Raw genomic sequence first — 19353 nt, 5'->3', positions numbered from 1 at the left:
TAACCCTAACCCTAACCCTAACCCTAACCCTAACCCTAACCCTAACCCTAACCCTAACCCTAACCCTAACCCTAACCCTAACCCTAACCCTAACCCTAACCCTAACCCTAACCCTAACCCTAACCCTAACCCTAACCCTAACCCTAACCCTAACCCTAACCCTAACCCTAACCCTAACCCTAACCCTAACCCTAACCCTAACCCTAACCCTAACCCTAACCCTAACCCTAACCCTAACCCTAACCCTAACCCTAACCCTAACCCTAACCCTAACCCTAACCCTAACCCTAACCCTAACCCTAACCCTAACCCTAACCCTAACCCTAACCCTAACCCTAACCCTAACCCTAACCCTAACCCTAACCCTAACCCTAACCCTAACCCTAACCCTAACCCTAACCCTAACCCTAACCCTAACCCTAACCCTAACCCTAACCCTAACCCTAACCCTAACCCTAACCCTAACCCTAACCCTAACCCTAACCCTAACCCTAACCCTAACCCTAACCCTAACCCTAACCCTAACCCTAACCCTAACCCTAACCCTAACCCTAACCCTAACAACCCTAACCCTAACCCTAACCCTAACCCTAACCCTAACCCTAACCCTAACCCTAACCCTAACCCTAACCCTAACCCTAACCCTAACCCTAACCCTAACCCTAACCCTAACCCTAACCCTAACCCTAACCCTAACCTACACCGTTATCTGTATAAACATGGAAATATCTTCACCGTTATGTGTATAAACATGGAAATATCTACACCACTATCTGTATAAACATGGAAATATCTACATTGCTATCTGTATAAACATGGAAACATCTCCACCGCTATCTCTATAAACATGGAAATATATACACCGCTAACTTTATAAACATGGAAATATCTACTCCGCAATCTGTATAAACATAGAAATATCTACAACACTATCTCTGTAAACACAGAAATATCTGCACAGCTATCTGTGTAAAGATGGAAATCTCTCCACCGAAATCTGTGCAAATATGGAAATATCTACACTGCTATCTCTGTAAACATGGAAATATCTACACTGATATCTGTATAAACATGGAAATATTTACACCGCTATCTGTATAAACATGGAAATATCAACACTGCCATCTCTATACACATGGAAATATCTACACAGCCATCTGTATAAAAATGGAAATATCTACACTGCTATCTCTATAAACATGGAAATACCTACACCGCAATCTGTATAAACATGGAAATATCTACACCGCTATATGTATAAACATGGATATATGTACACCGCTAACTGTATAAGCTTGGAAAAATCTACACCGCTATCTGTATAAACATGGAAATATCTGCATTGCCATCTGTATAAAGATGGAAATAGCTACACCGCGAGCTGTATAAACATGGAAATATCTACACCGCTATCTATTTAAATATGGAAATATCGACACCGCTATCTCTATAAACATGGAAATGTATACACCGCTATCTGTATAAACATGGAAATATCTACGCCGCTATCTGTATAAACATGGAAATATCTACAGCGCTATCTGTCTAAATATGCAAATATCTACACTGCTATCTCTATAAACATGGAAATGTCTACACCACTGTCTGTATAAACATGGAAATATCTACATGGCTATCTCTATAAACATGGAAATTTCTACATCGCCATCTGTATAAACATGGAATTACCTACACTGTCATCTGTATAAACATGGAAATATCTACACCACTATCTGTATAAACATGAAAATATCTACACTGCCACCTGTATAAACATGGAAATATCTACATAGCCATCTCTATAAACATGGAAATATCTACACCGCAATCTGTATAAACATGGAAATAACCACTCAGCTATCTGTATAAACATGGAAATATCTACACAGCCATCTGTAAAAACATGAAAATATCTACACAGTCATCTGTATAAACATGGAAATATCTACACCACTATCTGTATAAACATGAAAATATCTACACTGCCATCTCTATAAAGATGGAAATATCTACACCGCGAGCTCTATAAACATGGAAATATCTACACCGCTATCTGTATAAACATGGGATTACCAACACCAATATCTGTATAAACATGGAAATATCTACACCGCTATCTGTATGAACATGGAAATAACCACTCCGCTATCTGTATAAACATGGAAATATCTACACCGCTATCTGTATAAACATGGGATTACCAACACCAATATCTGTATAAACATGGAAATATCTACACCACTATCTCTATAAACATGGAAACAACTACACCGCCGTCTCTATAAACATGGAATTATCTACACCGCTATCTCTATAAACATAGAAATATCTACACCGTCATCTCTATAAACATGGAAATAACTACACCGCCATCTGCATAAATATGGAAATATCTACACCGTCATTTGTATAAACATGGAAATATCTACACTGCCATCTGTAGAAAGATGGAAATATCTTCACCGCGATCTGTATAACCATGGAAAGAACTACACCTCTACCTGTAAAAACCTAGAAATAGCTACACGGCTATCTGTATAAATATGGAAATATCTACACTGCTACCTCTATAAACATGAAAATGTCTACACCTCTATCTTTATAAACATGGAAATATCTACACTGCCATCTGCATAAACATGGAATTACCTACACAGCCATCTCTATAAACATGGAAATATCCACACTGCTATCTGTATAAACATGGAAATAGCCACACCGCTATCTGAATAAACATGGAAATAACCACAACACCATCTGTAAAAACATGGAAATATCTACACAGTCATCTGTATACAAATGGAAATATCTACACAGCCATCTGTGTAAACATGGAAATATCTACACCGCTATGTGTGTAAACATGGAAATACCTACACCGTAATCTGTATGAACATGGAAATATCTACATCGCTATCTGTATAAGCATAGATATATCTACACCGCTATCTGTATAAACTTGGGAAGAGCTACACCGCAATCTGGGCAAATATGGAAATATCTACAGCGCTATCTCTGTAAACATGGAAATATCTACACCGCTGTCTGTATAAACATGGAAATATCTACACCGCTATCTGTGTAAACATGGAAATACAAACACCACGATCTGTATAAACATGGAAATATCTACACCGCTATCTGTATAAACATGGAAATATCTACACCGCTATCGGTTTAAATATGGAAATATCTACACCGCGATCTCTATAAACATGGAAATGTCTACACCGCTATCGGTATAAACATGGAAATATATACATGGCTATCTCTATAAACATGGAAATATCTACATGGCTATCTCTATAAACATGGAAATATCTACACCGCCATCTGTATAAACATGAGAATATCTACACAGTCATCTGTATAAACATGGAAATATCTACACCTCCATCTGTATAAACATGGAAATATCTACACTGCCATCAGTATGCACATGGAAATATCTACACAGCCATCTGAATAAACATGGAAATATCTACACCAAAATCTCTATAACCATGGAAACACCTACACCGCCATCTCTATAAACATGGAATTATCTACACCGCTATCTCTATAAACATAGAAATATCTACACCGCCATCTCTATAAACATGGAAATAACTACACTGCCATCTGCATAAATATGGAAATATCTACACCGCCATCAGTGTAAACATGGAAATATCTACACCTCCATCTGTATAAACATGGAAATATCAACAGTGCCGTCTCTATGCACATGGAAATATCTACACAGCCATCTGTATAAACATGGAAATATTTACACCGCTATCTGTATAAACATGGATGTATCTACACCGCTATCTGTGTAAAGTTGTAAATATCTACACCGCTATCTGTATAAACATAGAGATATCTACACCGTCATCTCTATATACATGGAAATATCTACACCGCCAACTGCATAAACATGGAAACATCTACACCGCCATCTGTACAAACATTGAAATATCTACACCGCCATCTGTATAAACATAGAAATATCTCCACTGCCATCTCTAGAAAGATGGAAATATCTACACTGCGATCTGCATAAACTTGGAAGTATCTACACTTCTAACTGTATAAACTTGGAAATATCTACACCGCTATCTGTATAAATATGGAAATATCAATACCGCTATCTCTATAAACATGGAAATGTCTACACCGCTATCTATTTAAACATGGAAATATCTACATGGCTATCTCTATAAACATGGAAACATTTACACTGCCATCTGTAAAAACATGGAAATATCTACACTGCCATCTGTATAAACATAGAAATATCTACACCGCCATCTGTAGAATGATGGAAATATCTACACCGCGATCTGCATAAACATGAAAATATCTACACCACTATCTGTATAAACATGGAAATATCTACACTGCCATCTGTACAAACATGGAAATATCTACACAGCCATCTGTATAAACATGGAAATACCTACACCGCTATCTGTGTAAACATGGAAATAGCCACACCGCTATCTGTATAAACATGGAAATATCTACACTGCCATCTGTATACACATGGAAATATCTACACAGCCATCTGTATAAACATGGAAATATCTACACAGCCATCTCTATAAACATGGAAATGTCTACATCGCTATCTCTATAAACATGGAAATACCTACACTGCTATCTGTATAAACAAGGAAATATCGACAACGTTATGTGTATAAACATGGAAATATCTACACCGCTATCTGTATAAACATGGAAATATCTACATCGCTATCTGTAGAAACATGGAAATATCTCCACCGCTATCTCTATAAACATGGAAATGTCTACACCGCTATCTTTATAAACATGGAAATATCTACACCGCTATCTGTATAAACATGGAAATAACTACAACACTATCTCTGTAAACATAGAAATATCTACCCAGCTATCTGTGGAAACATGGAAATATGTACACCACTATCTGTGTAAAGATGGTAATATCAACACTGCCATCTCTATACCCATGGAAATACCTACACAGCCATCTGTATAAACATGGAAATACCTACACCGCAATCTGTATAAACATGGAAATATCTACACCGCTATATGTATAAACATGGATATATCTACACCGCTATCTGTATAAACTTGGAAATATCTACACCACTATCTGTATAAACATGGAAATATCTACACTGCCATCTGTATAAAGATGGAAATGACTACACCACGAACTGTATAAACATGGAAATATCTACACCGCTATCTCTATAAACATGGAAATACCAACCCCACTATCTGTATAAACATGGAAATACCTACACCGCCATCTGTATAAACATGGAAATATCTACACCACCATCTGTATAAATATAGAAATATCTACACCGCCATCTGTAGAATGATGGATATATCAACACCGCGATCTGCATAAACATGGAAATATCTACACCACTATCTGCATAAACATGGAAATATCTACACTGCCATCTGTATAAACATGGAAATATATACACAGCCATCTCTATAAACATGGAAATATCTACACTGCTATCTGTATAAACTTGGAAGTAGCCACACCGATATCTGTATAAACATGGAAATATCTCCACCGCCATCTGTAAAAACATGGTAATATTTACACTGTCATCTGCATAAACATAGAAATATCTACACCTCCATGTGTATAAACAAGGAAATATCTACACCGCTATCTGTGTAAACATGGAAATAACTACACCGCAATCTGTGCAAACATGGAAATATCTACACCTCTATCTGTGTAGAGATGGAAATGTCTACACCGCAATCTGTGCAAAGATGGAAATATCTACACCGCTATCTGTATAAACATGGAAATATCTACACCGATATCTGTAAAAACATGGAAATATCTACACCGCTATCTGTATAAAAATGGAAATATCTACACCGCTATTTCTATAAACATGAAAATGTCTACACCGCTATCTGTATGAACGTGGAAATATCTACATGGCTATCTCTATAAAGATGGAAATATCTACTCCACCATCTGTATAAACATCGAAATACCTACAGAGTCATCTGTATAAACATGGAAATATCTACACGACTATCTGTATAAACATGGAAATAACTACACTGCCAACTGTATAAACATGGAAATACCTACACAGTCATCTGTATAAACATGGAAATATCTACACCACTATCTGTATAAACATGGAAATATCTACACTGCCATCTGTATGAACATGGAAATATCTACACCGCAATCTATAAAAACCTGGAAATGTCTACACAGCCATCTCTAGAAACATGGAAATATCTACACCGCTATCTGTATAAACATGGAAATATCTCCACCACTATCTGTATAAAGATGGAAATATCTACACTGCTATCTGTATAATCATGGAAATATCTACACCGCTATCTGTATAAACATGGAAATATCTACACCGCTATCTGTATAAACATGGAAATATCTACACCGCTATCTTTATAAACATGGAAATATCTACAGCGCTATCTGTATAAACATAGAAATATCTACACCTCCATCTGTATAAACATGGAAATATCTACATTGCCATCTGTATAAACATGGAAATATCTACACAGCCATCTGTATAAACATGGAAATATCTACACCGCTGTCTGTATAAACATGGAAATATCTACACAGCCATCTCTGTAAACATGGAAATATCTAAACTGCTCTCTGCATAAATGTGGAAATATCTACAACACTATCTCTGTATACAAGGAAATATCTACACCGCCATCTCTATAAACGTGGAAATATCTACACTGCTATCTGCAAAAACATCAAAATAGTCCCACCGATATCTGTATAAACATGGAAATATCTACACCGCCATCTGTGAAAACATGGAAATATTTACACTGTCATCTGTATAAACATAGAAATATCTACACCTCCATCTGTATAAACATGGAAATATCTACATTGCCATCTGTATAAACATGGAAATATCTACACAGCCATCTGTATAAACATGGAAATATCTACACCGCTGTCTGTATAAACATGGAAATATCTACACAGCCATCTCTGTAAACATGGAAATATCTAAACTGCTCTCTGCATAAATGTGGAAATATCTACACCGCTGTCTGTGTAAAGATGGAAATATCTACACCGCTATCTGTGCAAAGATGGAAATATCTACACTGCTATGTCTGTAAACATGGAAGTATCTGCACCGCTCTCTGTATAAACATGGAAATATCTACACCGCTATCTCTATAAACATGGAAATATCTATACTGCTGTCTGTATAAACATGGAAATATCTACACAGTCATCTGTATATACTTGGAAATATCTACACCACCATCTCTATAAACATGGAAATATCTACACTGCCATCTGTATACACATGGAAATATCTACACAGCCATCAGTATAAACATGGAAACATCTGCACCGCTACCTCTATACACATGGAAATACCTACACCGCAATCTCTATAATCATGGAAATATCTACACCGTAATCTCTATAAACATGGAAATATCTACACCGCCTTCTTTATAACCATGAAAATTCCTACACCGCCATCTCTATAAACATGGAACTATCTGCACCGCCATCCTTGTAAAGATGGAAATATCTACACCGCTATCTGTATAAACATGGAAATATGTACACTGCCATCTGTATAAAGATGGAAATATCTACACCGTGAGGTGTACAAACATGGAAATATCTACACCACTATCTGTATAAACATGGAAATACCAACACCACTATCTGTATAAACATGGAAATATCTACACCGCTATCTGTACAAACATGGAAATATCTACACCGCTATCAGTATAAACATGGAAATATCTACACCGCTATCTGTAGCAACATGGAAATATCTACACTGCTGTCTGTATAAACATGGAAATATCTACACCGCTATCTGTATAAACATGGAAATATCTACACCGCTATCTGTATAAACATGGAAGTATCTACACCGCTATCTGTATAAACATGGAAATATCTACACCGCTATCTGTATAAACATGGAAGTATCTACACCGCTGTCTCTATAAACATGGAAATATCTACACCGTTATCTCTATAAACATGGAAATATCTACACCGCTATCTCTATAAACATGGAAATATCTACACCGTTATCTGTATAAACATGTAAATATCTACACCGCTATCTGTATAAACATGGAAATATCTACACCGCTATCTGTATAAACATGGAAATATCTACACCGCTATCTCTATAAACATGGAATTATCTACACCACCATTTCAATAAACATAGAAATATCTACAATGCTATCTGTATAAACATGAAAATATCTACAACGCCATCTCTATAAACATGGAATTATCTACACCGCCATCTCTATAAATATGGAAATATCTACACCGCTACCTCTATGAACATAGAGATATCTACACCGCTATCTGTATAAACAAGGAAATATCTTCACCGCCATCTCTATAAACATGGAAATATCTACTCTGCTATCTGTATATACATGGAAATATATACATCACCATCTGTATAAACAGTGACATATCTACACCGCTATCTGTATAAACATGGAAATATCTACACTGCTATCTGTATAAACATGGAAATATCTACACCGCCCTCTGAATAAACATGGAAATATCTACACCGCTATCTTTATAAAAATGGAAATGTCTACACCGCTATCTGTACATACATGGAAATATCTACACCGCTATCTCTATGAACATGGAAATATCTACACCGCCCTCTGTAGGAACATGGAAATATCTACACCGCTATCTCTATAAACATGGAAACATCTACAATGCCATCTCTATAAACGTGGAAATATCTACACCGCTATCTCTATAAACATGGAAATATCTACACCGCTATCTGTATAAACATGGAAATATCTACAACGATCTCTGCATAAACATGGAAATATCTACACCTATATCTCTATAAACATGGAAATATCTACACCGCTCTCTGTATAAACTTAGGAATGTCTTCACCGCTATCTGTATAAACATGGAAATATCTACACCGCTGTCTGTATAAACATGGAAATATCTACACCGCCATCTCTATAAACATGGAAATATCTAAACTGCTATCGGCATAAACTTGGAAATATCTACACCGCCATCTCTATAACCATGGAAATATCTACACTGCTATCGGCATAAACTTGGAAATATCTACACCGCCATCTCTATAAACATGGAAATACCTACACCGCCATCTCTATAAACATGGAAATATCTACACCGCTATCTCTATAAACATGGAAATTACTACACCGCCATCTGTATCACCATGGAAATATCCACACGGCTATCTGCATAAACATGGAAATATCTACACTGCTGTCTCTATAAATATGGAAATATCTACACCGCCATCTTTAGGAACATGGAATTATCTACACCGCCATCTCTATAAACATGCAAACATCTACAACGCCATCTCTATAAACATGGAAATATCTACATCGCTATCTGTATAAACATGGAAATATCTACACCGCTATCTGTATATACATGGAAATATCTACACCGCTATCTGTATATACATGGAAATATCTACACCGCTATCTGTATATACATGGAAATATCTACACCGCCATCTGTATAAACATGGAAATATCTACACCGCTATCTGTATAAACGTGGAAATATCTACACCGCCATCTCCATAAACATGGAAATAAATACACCGCCATCTGTATAAACATGGAAATATCTACTCCGCCGTCTGTGTAAACTTGGAAATATCTACACCGCTATCTGTAAAAACATGGAAATATCTACACCGCAATCTCTACAAACATGGAAATATCTACAACGTGTTCTCTATAAACATGGAAATATCTACACCGCCCTCTGTAGGAACATTAAAATATCTATACCGCTATCTCTATAAACATGGAAACATCTACAATGCCATCTGTATAAACGTGGAAATATCTACACCGCTATCCCTATAAACATGGAAATATCTACACCGCTATCTCTATAAACATGGAAATATCCACACCGCTATGTGTATAAACATGGAAATATCTACAACGATCTCTGCATAAACATGGAAATATCTACACCTCTATCTCTATAAACATGGAAATATCTACACCGCTGTCTGTATAAACTTGGAAATGTCTTCACCGCTATCTGCATAAACATGGAAATATCTACACCGATCTCTGTATAAATATGAAAATATCTGCACCGCTATCTGTATAAACATGGAAATATCTACACCGCTGTCTGTATAAACATGGAAATATCTACACAGCCATCTCTGTAAACATGGAAATATCTAAACTGCTCTCTGCATAAATGTGGAAATATCTACACCGCCATCTCTATAACCATGGAAATATCTACGCTGCTATCTGCACAAACTTGGAAATGTCTACACCGCCATCTCTATAAACATGGAAATACCTACACTGCCATCTGTATAAACATGCAAATATCTACACCGCTATCTGTGTAAACATGGAGATATCTATACCACTATCTCTGTACACATGGAAATATCTACACCGCTATCTGTATAAACATTCAAATATCTACACGGCAACCTGCATAAACATGGAAATATCTACATCGTTATCTCTATAAACATGGAAATAACTACACCGCCATCTGTATCAACATGGAAATATCCACACGGCTACCTGCATAAACATGGAAATATCTACAATGCTCTCTGCATAAACATGGAAATATCTACACTGCTGTCTCTATAAACATGGAAATATCTACACCGCTAACTGTATGAACATTTAAATATCTACACCGCTATCTGTATAAACATGGAAATAGCTACACTGCCATCTCTATAAACATGGAAACATCTATGCCGCTATGTGTATAAACGTGGAAATATCTACACCGCCATCTCTATAAACATGGAAATATCTACATTGCTATCCGTATAAACGTAGAAACATCTACACCGCCATCTCTATAAACATGGAAATACATACACCACTATCTCTAAAAACATAGAAATAACTACACTGCAAACTCTATAAACATGGAAATATCTACACCGCCATGTGTATAAACATGGAAATATCTACACCGCTATCTGTATAAACATGGAAATATCTACACCGCTATCTGTATAAACATGGAAATATCTACACCACGATCTCTATAAACATGGAAATATCTACTCCACCATCTGTAGGAACATGGAAATATCTACACCGCTATCTCTATAAACATGGAAACATCTACAACGCCATCTGTATAAACGTGGAAATATCTACACCGCTATCTCTATAAACAAGGAAATATCTACACCGCTATCTCTATAAACATGGAAATATCTACACCGCTATCTGTATAAGCATGGAAATATCTACAACGCTCTCTGCATAAACATGGAAATATCTACACCTCTATCTCTATAAAGATGGAAATATCTACACCGCTATCAGTATAAACATGGAAATATCTGCACCGCCATCAGTATAAACATGGAAATATCTATACGGCTCTCTGTATAAACATGGAAATGTCTGCACCGCTATCTGTATAAACAAGGAAATATCTACACCGCTATCCTTATAAACATGGGAATATCTACACCGCTATCTGTATAAACATGGAAATATCTACACCACCATCTGTGTAAACATGGAAATATCTAAACCGCTATCTCTGTAAACATGGAAATATCTACACCGCTGTCTCTATAAACATGGAAATATCTACACCACCATCTGTGTAAACATGGAAATATCTACACCGCTATCTCTATATGCATGGAAATATCTACACCGCCATCTGTGGGAACATGGAAATATCTACACCGCTATCTCTGTAAACATGGAAATATCTACACCGTTATCTGTATAAACATGGAAATATCTACACCGCTATCTGTATAAACATGGAAATATCTACACCGCTATCTGTATAAACATGGAAATCTCTACACCGCTATCTCTATAAACATGGACATATCTACACCACCATCTCTATAAACATGGAAATATCTACACCGCTATCTGTATAAACGTAGAAATATCTACACTGCCAACTCTATAAACATGGAAATATCTACACTGCTATCTCTATTAACGTGGAAATATCTACACCGCCATCTCTATAAACATGGAAATATCTACACCGCCATCTGTATAAACATGGAAATATCTACACCGCTATCTGTATAAATGTGGAAATATCTACACCGCTGTCTGTATAAACATGGAAATATCTGCACTGCCATCTCTATAAACATGGAAATATCCCTTTCCATACTGTGTAAGCTTCGTTCTTTCACTCTTTGCAATAAATCTTGCTACTGGTCACTCTTTGAGTCCACACTGCCTTTGTGAGCTGTGACACTCACCGCATATGTCTGCAGCTTCACTCCTGAGCCAGTGAGACCACAACCCCACCAGAAGGAAGAAACTCCGAACACATCTGAACGTCAGAAGAAGCAAACTCCGGACATGCCACCTTTAAGAACTGTGACACTCACTGCGAGGGTCCGCATCTTCATTCTTGAAGTCAGTGAGACCAAGAACCCACCAATTCCAGACACACTAGGACCCTGAGACAGCCCTTAGAGGAGCACCTGTTCGATAACCCAGTTCCCATCTGGGATTTAGGGGACCTGGACAGCCCGGAAAATGAGCTCCTCATCTCTAACCCAGTTCCCCTGTGGGGATTTAGGGGACCAGGGACAGCCTGGTACATGAGCCCCTGGTCTGTAACCCAGTTCCCTTCTGGAATTTAGGGGCCCTGGGACAGCCCTGTACATGAGCTCCTGGTCTGTAACACAGTTCCCCTGTGGGGATTTAGGGATCTGGGCCTTCTGTCTTTGGGATCTACTGTCTATGGGCCACACAGATATGTCTTCCAACTTCCCTACACAGGGGTGACTTCAAAGAGTGCCTTGAGCTGATCTGGTGATTGCTTTTTTGTACTGTTATTTATCTTATTCTTTTCATTGTTAGGTACTGATGCAAACACTTTGTACGAAAAGGTCTTTCTCAGCTCGGGAGTCCCCGTCTATTTGTCCTGGTCCCTGTTAACCCAGTCCCTGACAGGAGCCCCTTCTGCACCTTCAGCTCTCACCACTCACCGTCCATCCAGCTCCAGCTCTGCCTGCAACCCACCCATCCCTGGGACTCGGGCCTCCCCTCTCTAGTGGTCTGGTCATTAGGCCAGGGGCACGTGGGAGAAGCTATCGTGGCAAAGGGAGCAGTCATACCCCCAAAATCTGTGGTTGGTTTACCACCACCATGGAAACCCCAGGGTGGGGCTCTAGTTTCAGGTTGGAGCTGAGCCCTGTCGGGAGTGAGCTTTCCCCAGCTGTGGCTTCTTGGGGCCCCTGTGCCCTGAGCTGTGTCTCCCAGCAGCCGGTCCCCACCATGCACATGGCCCACTCAGGCACAGTGGCACGATGGCTGCATGCGTGAGGGGGGCCTGGGCCCAGGGCTGGGAGTCCTTTGTGTCTCATGGCCATGATGGTCCTTCCGAATATGATATGGTGGACAATTTCTTTTATTCTGTCATTCAGAGTGAGTAAATGATGTAGAGTTCACGCAGAAAAAAATACAACAAAAACCAAGGGAACATAGAATTGGAAAACGCGTCACAGCAATGAGTTAAATAGATAACAAATTTCATCATTTGAAGAAAGACTTAGAGTGCCAAAAGTGCCTTTTAACTCTCCTTTAAAAAGTAGCAAAATTCATCCCTGAAGAAGCATCTTGGCCTTTTTCATGTACTCAAAGTGCTGGTGAAGAACAAAGATTGCTGAAAAATTATGTACCTAACAGCGTTACAGGGTGTAAATAACACACTGGAAAACCTGGTGGTTACAGTGGACACGTTCCATGAAGTCCTTGCCTGAGCTTTTCTGAGTTCAGTGGACACATTCCAGGAAGTCCTTGCCTGAGGTTTTCCAAGTTATGGAATTGTTTGAGATTGGAAGAGGCGATGGAGGGTAAAACTGTAATGCCCAACCTCATTTTTGCTAACCCTGTTTTTAGACTCTCCCTTTCCTTTAATCACCTAGCCTTCTTTCCACCTGAAAGGACTCTCCCTTAACTGAGAGAACCGGACAGACTCCATCTTGGCTCTTTCACTGGCAGCCCCTTCCTCAAAGGACTTAACTCGTGCAAGCTGACTCCGAGGACATCCGAGAATGCAATTAACTGACAAGATACTGTGGCAAGCTATATCCGCAGTCCCCAGGAATTCGTCCGATTGATAACGCCCAATTACCCGCGTCTATCACCTTGTAATAGTCTTAAAGCACCTGCACCTGGAACTGTTTACTTTCCTGTAACCATTTATCCTTTTAACATTTTGCCTAATTTACTTATGTAAAATAGTTTTAACTAGACCGCCACTTCCCTTTCTAAACAAAAGTATAAAAGACAATCTAGCCCCTTCTTTGGGACTGAGAGAATTTTGAGCACTAGCCATCTCTTTGGCCACCAGCTAACTAAAGGACTCTTAATTCTTCTCAAAGTGTGGCGTTTTCTCTAACTCACTTGGGTACAACACAATGTGGTGGCTCCAGGATACTAAGCTCTGAGCTGAACTTCACTCTGATTCCGACCTTGGCCTCTATTGCCTCCCCACAACCCTAAAACTAACCCTAACCCTATTCCCTAACCCCTACCTGGTACTCCTACCCAAACCCTAAAAACCCCAAACCTAAAATCTATAAACCATATGTCTTAGTACATTTTCTGTTGCTATAACAGAATACCACAGAGTAGTTCATAAATGAAATGTCTCCCTTCCAGTTCTGCTGGCTGGGGAGGCCCAGAGCATCCCAGCCCAGGGGAGGGTGGTGCATGAAAGGAAGGAGGGAGTCCGTGTGCACTCACGGCAGTAGAGGGGAGGGTGAGTTCTGGTGGCTGGGGAGGCCTAGAGAATCACAGCCCAGTGGAGGGCTGCCCATGGCAGGGAAGGGGAGAGCGAGAGTGTCTGGGCGGGGGAGGGGAGGGCAAGAGTGGCTGTACGCTGCAGTCTCTCTTCCTCATCTTTTAAATCCACGAGTCCCATGACTGGGGACCCACCCTAATGAATTTATCTAATCCTAGTTACCTCCCAAAGGCCACATCTCCAATCGGCACAGGAATTTGGGGATTAAATTGCCAACACATGGCTGGGCACTGTGCCTTGTGCTTTTAATCCCAGCAATTTCAGAGGCCGAGGCGGGATCACCTGAGGTCAGGAGTTCAAGACCAGCCTGGCCAACACGGTGAAACCCCATCTCTACCAAAAATACAAAAACAAAATTAGTCAGAAATAACGCAGGATGCCTGTAATCCTAAGGAAGGAGACCACCACTTCTCCTGCTGCCCCTCCCTTCCCCACACCCCCTTCTCTAGTTTATAAAACAGGGAAAAAGGGAGAAAGCAAAAAGATAAAAAAAAAAAAAAAAAGAAGTAAGATAAATTGCTAGACGACCTTGGCAGCACCACCCAGAACTGGTGGTTAAAATAATAATAATAATAATATTAACCCCTGACCTAAACTACTTGTGTTATCTGTAAATTCCAGACACTGTATGAGGACGCACTGCAAAACTTTCTGTTCTGTTATCTGATGCGTGTAGCCCCCAGTCATGTTCCGATGCTTGCTCCACCTATCACGACCCTTTCACGTGAACCCCTTAGAGTCGTAAACCCTTAAAAGGGCCAGGAATTTCGTTTTTGGGGAGCTCGGCTCTTCAAGCCCAAGTGTGCCCATGCTCCCGACCGAATAAAGCCCTTCCTTCTTTAACCCGGAGTCTGCGGGATTTTGTCTGTGGCTTGTCCTGCTGCAATGCCAGCTACTGGGCGTGCGAGAATCGCTTGAACCTGGGAGGCAGAGGTTGCAGTGAGCCAATATCGCACCATTGAACTCCAGCCTGGGTGATGGATGACACAGCGAGACACCATCTGAAAAAGAAAAAAGAAAACAAATTGCCAACACATGAAATCTGGAGAACACATTCAAGCAATAGCACCATATAAATCTGTACATACCTTGCAAACACTGTAAACCTGCCGCATCTCACCTGAGACCAACCCCCAACCACAAAACCCAGACCTGGAATTTTCCCAGGACCAAACCCATCTATATTCTATAACCCGAAACCTCAAAGCCTAACCCTAACCCCGACAGTTCAGGTCCCCCGGTCCCCGTGGCTACAGCTCAAGACAACCTGCCCCTCCATGGGTTTCCAGGCCCTTTGGTGGGGGTGGGAGCTGGAGGACACACACAGCTCTCTGAGCTTAAGCCATTTTCTTTCTTTCTTCCTTCCTTCCTCCCTCCCTCCCTCCCCTCCTTCCCTCCCTCCCTTTTTTATTTCAGGGTCTTGCTCTGTCACCCAGGCTGGAGTGCAGTGTCATGATCATAGCTGACTGCAGCCTCGGACTCCCAGGCTCAAGTGATCTTCCTGCCTCAGCCTCCAGAGTAGGTGGGACTACAGGAGTGTGCCATTGCACCTGGCGAATTTCTTAATTTTTATTTTGTAGAGATGAGGCCTCCCGATATTTTCCAGGCTTGGAAGTAGATCTTGAAATTCAAGAGGATCTGGAAGTTCTGGTCTCCTGTCAATAACCCTTTCTAACATGAAATGTAACATCCTCTAATCACCCCAGGACACCTTTTCCAGCTATATTACCATTTCCTTTCAGCCGACTAGAGTGGAATGTAGGCAAAGAACGGACCTATGCCTGCACAGGCAGCTTTGAACTCATTGAGATCTATAGAAGAATTTTTAAAAATTTGCCAGAATGAAAAAGAAGTATCCTCCAGTGAGCCTCGAGGACAGCCAGGGAAGGCAGCTACTGGGACCTGCCACTGGCCAGGAATGGGAGTCTGAGGTGTCCATTCTCCTATGGATGGGTCGCACATCAGCACTGAACCACAAACCCTTTCCTGCCCCCTTGGGACCAGGCCGCCACTCCTTCCTTCCCTTCACCTTGACCCTCCCATTCTGCCCCACCTGTCAGGATCACAAGGACCCCCAGCTCAGCAGATGGGAACCGGACCAAAAAGAGAAATAGCCCTGTCCCGCCCATAAGCACCACCCCCAGTCCCCCTGCTCCACCCTCCGTACCAGAGGGAGACCCCATGCTCCACCCCTGAAAACCACCCCCAGAACCCCCGCTCCTCCCCTCAGGACAACACACAGACCCCCCCCCGCTCCTCCCCTCGGGACCACCCCCAGACCCTCTCTCCAGCCTCCGGACCACAGGGAGACTCCATGCTCCACCCCTGAAAACCACACGCAGACCCCCGCTCCTCCCCTCAGGACCATCCCCAGACCCCTGCTCCTCCCCTCGGGACCACCCCCAGAACCCCCGCTCCTCCCCACGTGACCACGCCCAGAACCCCCGCTCCTCCCCACGTGACCACGCCCAGAACCCGCGGCTCCTCCCCTCAGGACCATCCCCAGACCCCCGCTCCTCCCCTCAGGACCATCCCCAGACCCCCGCTCCTCCCATCAGGACAACCCCCAGACCCCTGCTCCTCCCCACGGGACCACCCCCAGACTCCCTGCTCCTGTCCTCTGGACCACACCAGACCGCTCCTTCCCTCGGCGCCACCCCCAGACCCCCCGCTCCTGCCCTCGGGACCCCCTCCGGGCCACCTCCAGACCCTCCCCCCGCTCCACCCCTCGGGTCCCTCTCGGGACCATCCCCAGGCGCCCGCTCCTCCCCTCGGAACCCCCTCGCCGCCACCCCCAGACCCCCGCTCCTCCCCCTCGGGATCACCCCGAGACCTCCCGCTCACCATCATTCAGGCCGGGTAGTGGGGAGAGGCCTCTCAGGAGGGACCAGGCCACTCTCCCAGGAGTGAAGGGAGGAGGACAGAGTCACGAGCAGACCAGAAATAAACAGAGACTGACACAGACAGCAGGATCGGAGAGTGACGGAAAAGGGCTAAGGGCAGGAAAAGTCCCTGAGGCTTTCTCTACCCGGAGAGCGGGGTAGGCAGCAGCCGGAGAGTGACGGAGGGTGACGGAGAGTCACGAAAGTAGACGATGCCTGACGGAGAAGAGCCGAGCGGAACTGAAGGGCGGCGGAGAGCGACGGAAAGTGGCGAGAATTGACGGAAAGTGACGGGGACTGACGGACAGTGACGAAGAGTCACGAAATTTATCAGAGGGAGACAAAGGGGAAAGCGAAATGGTGAGATGCAGCCGGCCGAGCCTAATCGGAGAAGACGGAAAGTGACGGAGAGGAACGAGGAGTACAGAGGGGTGACGAAAAGAGCCGAAGCTGGTGGAGGCGAAGAACTGAGTGAGGGAAGATAGCCGAGATTAGCTGCTGGGCTGCAGCCGGGGCAGTCGCCGGAATGGGCGGGACCCCACAAAGTTACCGAGAGGATGCGAACAGCGGCCAGCCGGGCAGGACGCGAGCGAGGGAGGGCGTGGAGGGCCGTGGGTCCGCCTGCCGTGAGGCAGGCATGGGTGGCACCGAGGTGACCCGGGTGGGAGGTGCACCGCCGCCCCCTGGCAGCCTCTGCGCGGAGCCCAAGCCCGTCTTCACCGCCCCTTTGCAGACCTCGGCGCCCACCCGCGGCCCCACCCAGCGCCCGGGCCCACGAGGCCGAGGAGCGGCGGAGGCTCGCGGCCCCTGGACCGCAGACCGCGTTCCCGGAGCCCGGCCGAGCCCCGAGTGGGGCCCTCGCGCGGACTGAGAGGGCGGCGGACGGACCACGGGGTCCTGCCCGGCCCGCATCGCGCATGCTGCTCGGGACCGGCGGCTGCCTTGGGCCAACCCTGTTCCCGCAGCGGCCCAGCCCCGGGCGGGAGCCGACCAGGGGGACGCGGGACCCCGCGCGAGCTCCTCGGCCTGTAGGGGGCTGCGCGGCGGGGCGGGGCCGGCCGCGGCGCCCTCGCTCCTCTCTCTCCCTCCCTCTCTCCCTAAGACACTTTTTCTTCTTTGTGGCACAATATACAAAACACGGAGTTTGCCATACTGGCCGTTTTCAGGGCACAGGTCGGTGGGACTGAGCACATTCGCGTGCTGCGCTCGGCACCAGCGTCTGTCTGCAGAACGTTTCCAGCTTTCCAAGCTGAACAGCTCTCCTTTCCGCCTCCCCCAGCCCGTGACAACCTCCCGTCTACGTTTCGTGTCTCAGTTTGACCTACTAGGTACTGAGGTCCCCTGGGTGCTGAGATCGCCTCGGTACTGAAGTCTCCTCGGTGCTGAGGTCGCCTCGGTGCTGAGGTTGCCTCGGTGCTGAGGTCGCCACGGTGCTGAGACCTCCTAGATACTGAGGTCTCCTAGGCACGGAGATCTCCTGTGTACTGAGACCTCGTCGGTACTGAGGTCGTCTAGGTACTGAGACCTTCTAGGTACTGAGGTCTAGGTACTGAGGCCTTCTCCTGTCGGAGGTTCGGTGCTGAGACCTCCTAG

At 43.2% G+C, this 19353-nt stretch overlaps 1 long non-coding RNA gene across 1 annotated transcript; it reads right to left on the bottom strand.

Annotated features, from left to right (window-relative positions):
- Nucleotides 1-13464: 13464 nt before the first annotated feature.
- LOC129395598 (uncharacterized) lies at nucleotides 13465-18717 on the bottom strand. Its single transcript, XR_008622945.2, has 2 exons — nucleotides 17723-18717; nucleotides 13465-15879 (listed from the first exon to the last, which is right to left on the bottom strand). It is a non-coding gene; the product is annotated as an uncharacterized LOC129395598 (long non-coding RNA).
- Between the last annotated feature and the right edge of the window lie 636 nt (nucleotides 18718-19353).

Source organism: Pan paniscus, chromosome Y (genome assembly GCF_029289425.2).
Source record: "Pan paniscus chromosome Y, NHGRI_mPanPan1-v2.0_pri, whole genome shotgun sequence".
NCBI classification, from domain to species: domain Eukaryota; kingdom Metazoa; phylum Chordata; class Mammalia; order Primates; family Hominidae; genus Pan; species Pan paniscus.
The sequence above is the reverse complement of the archived record's forward strand: the minus strand, read 5'-3'. Positions and strand labels throughout refer to the sequence as shown.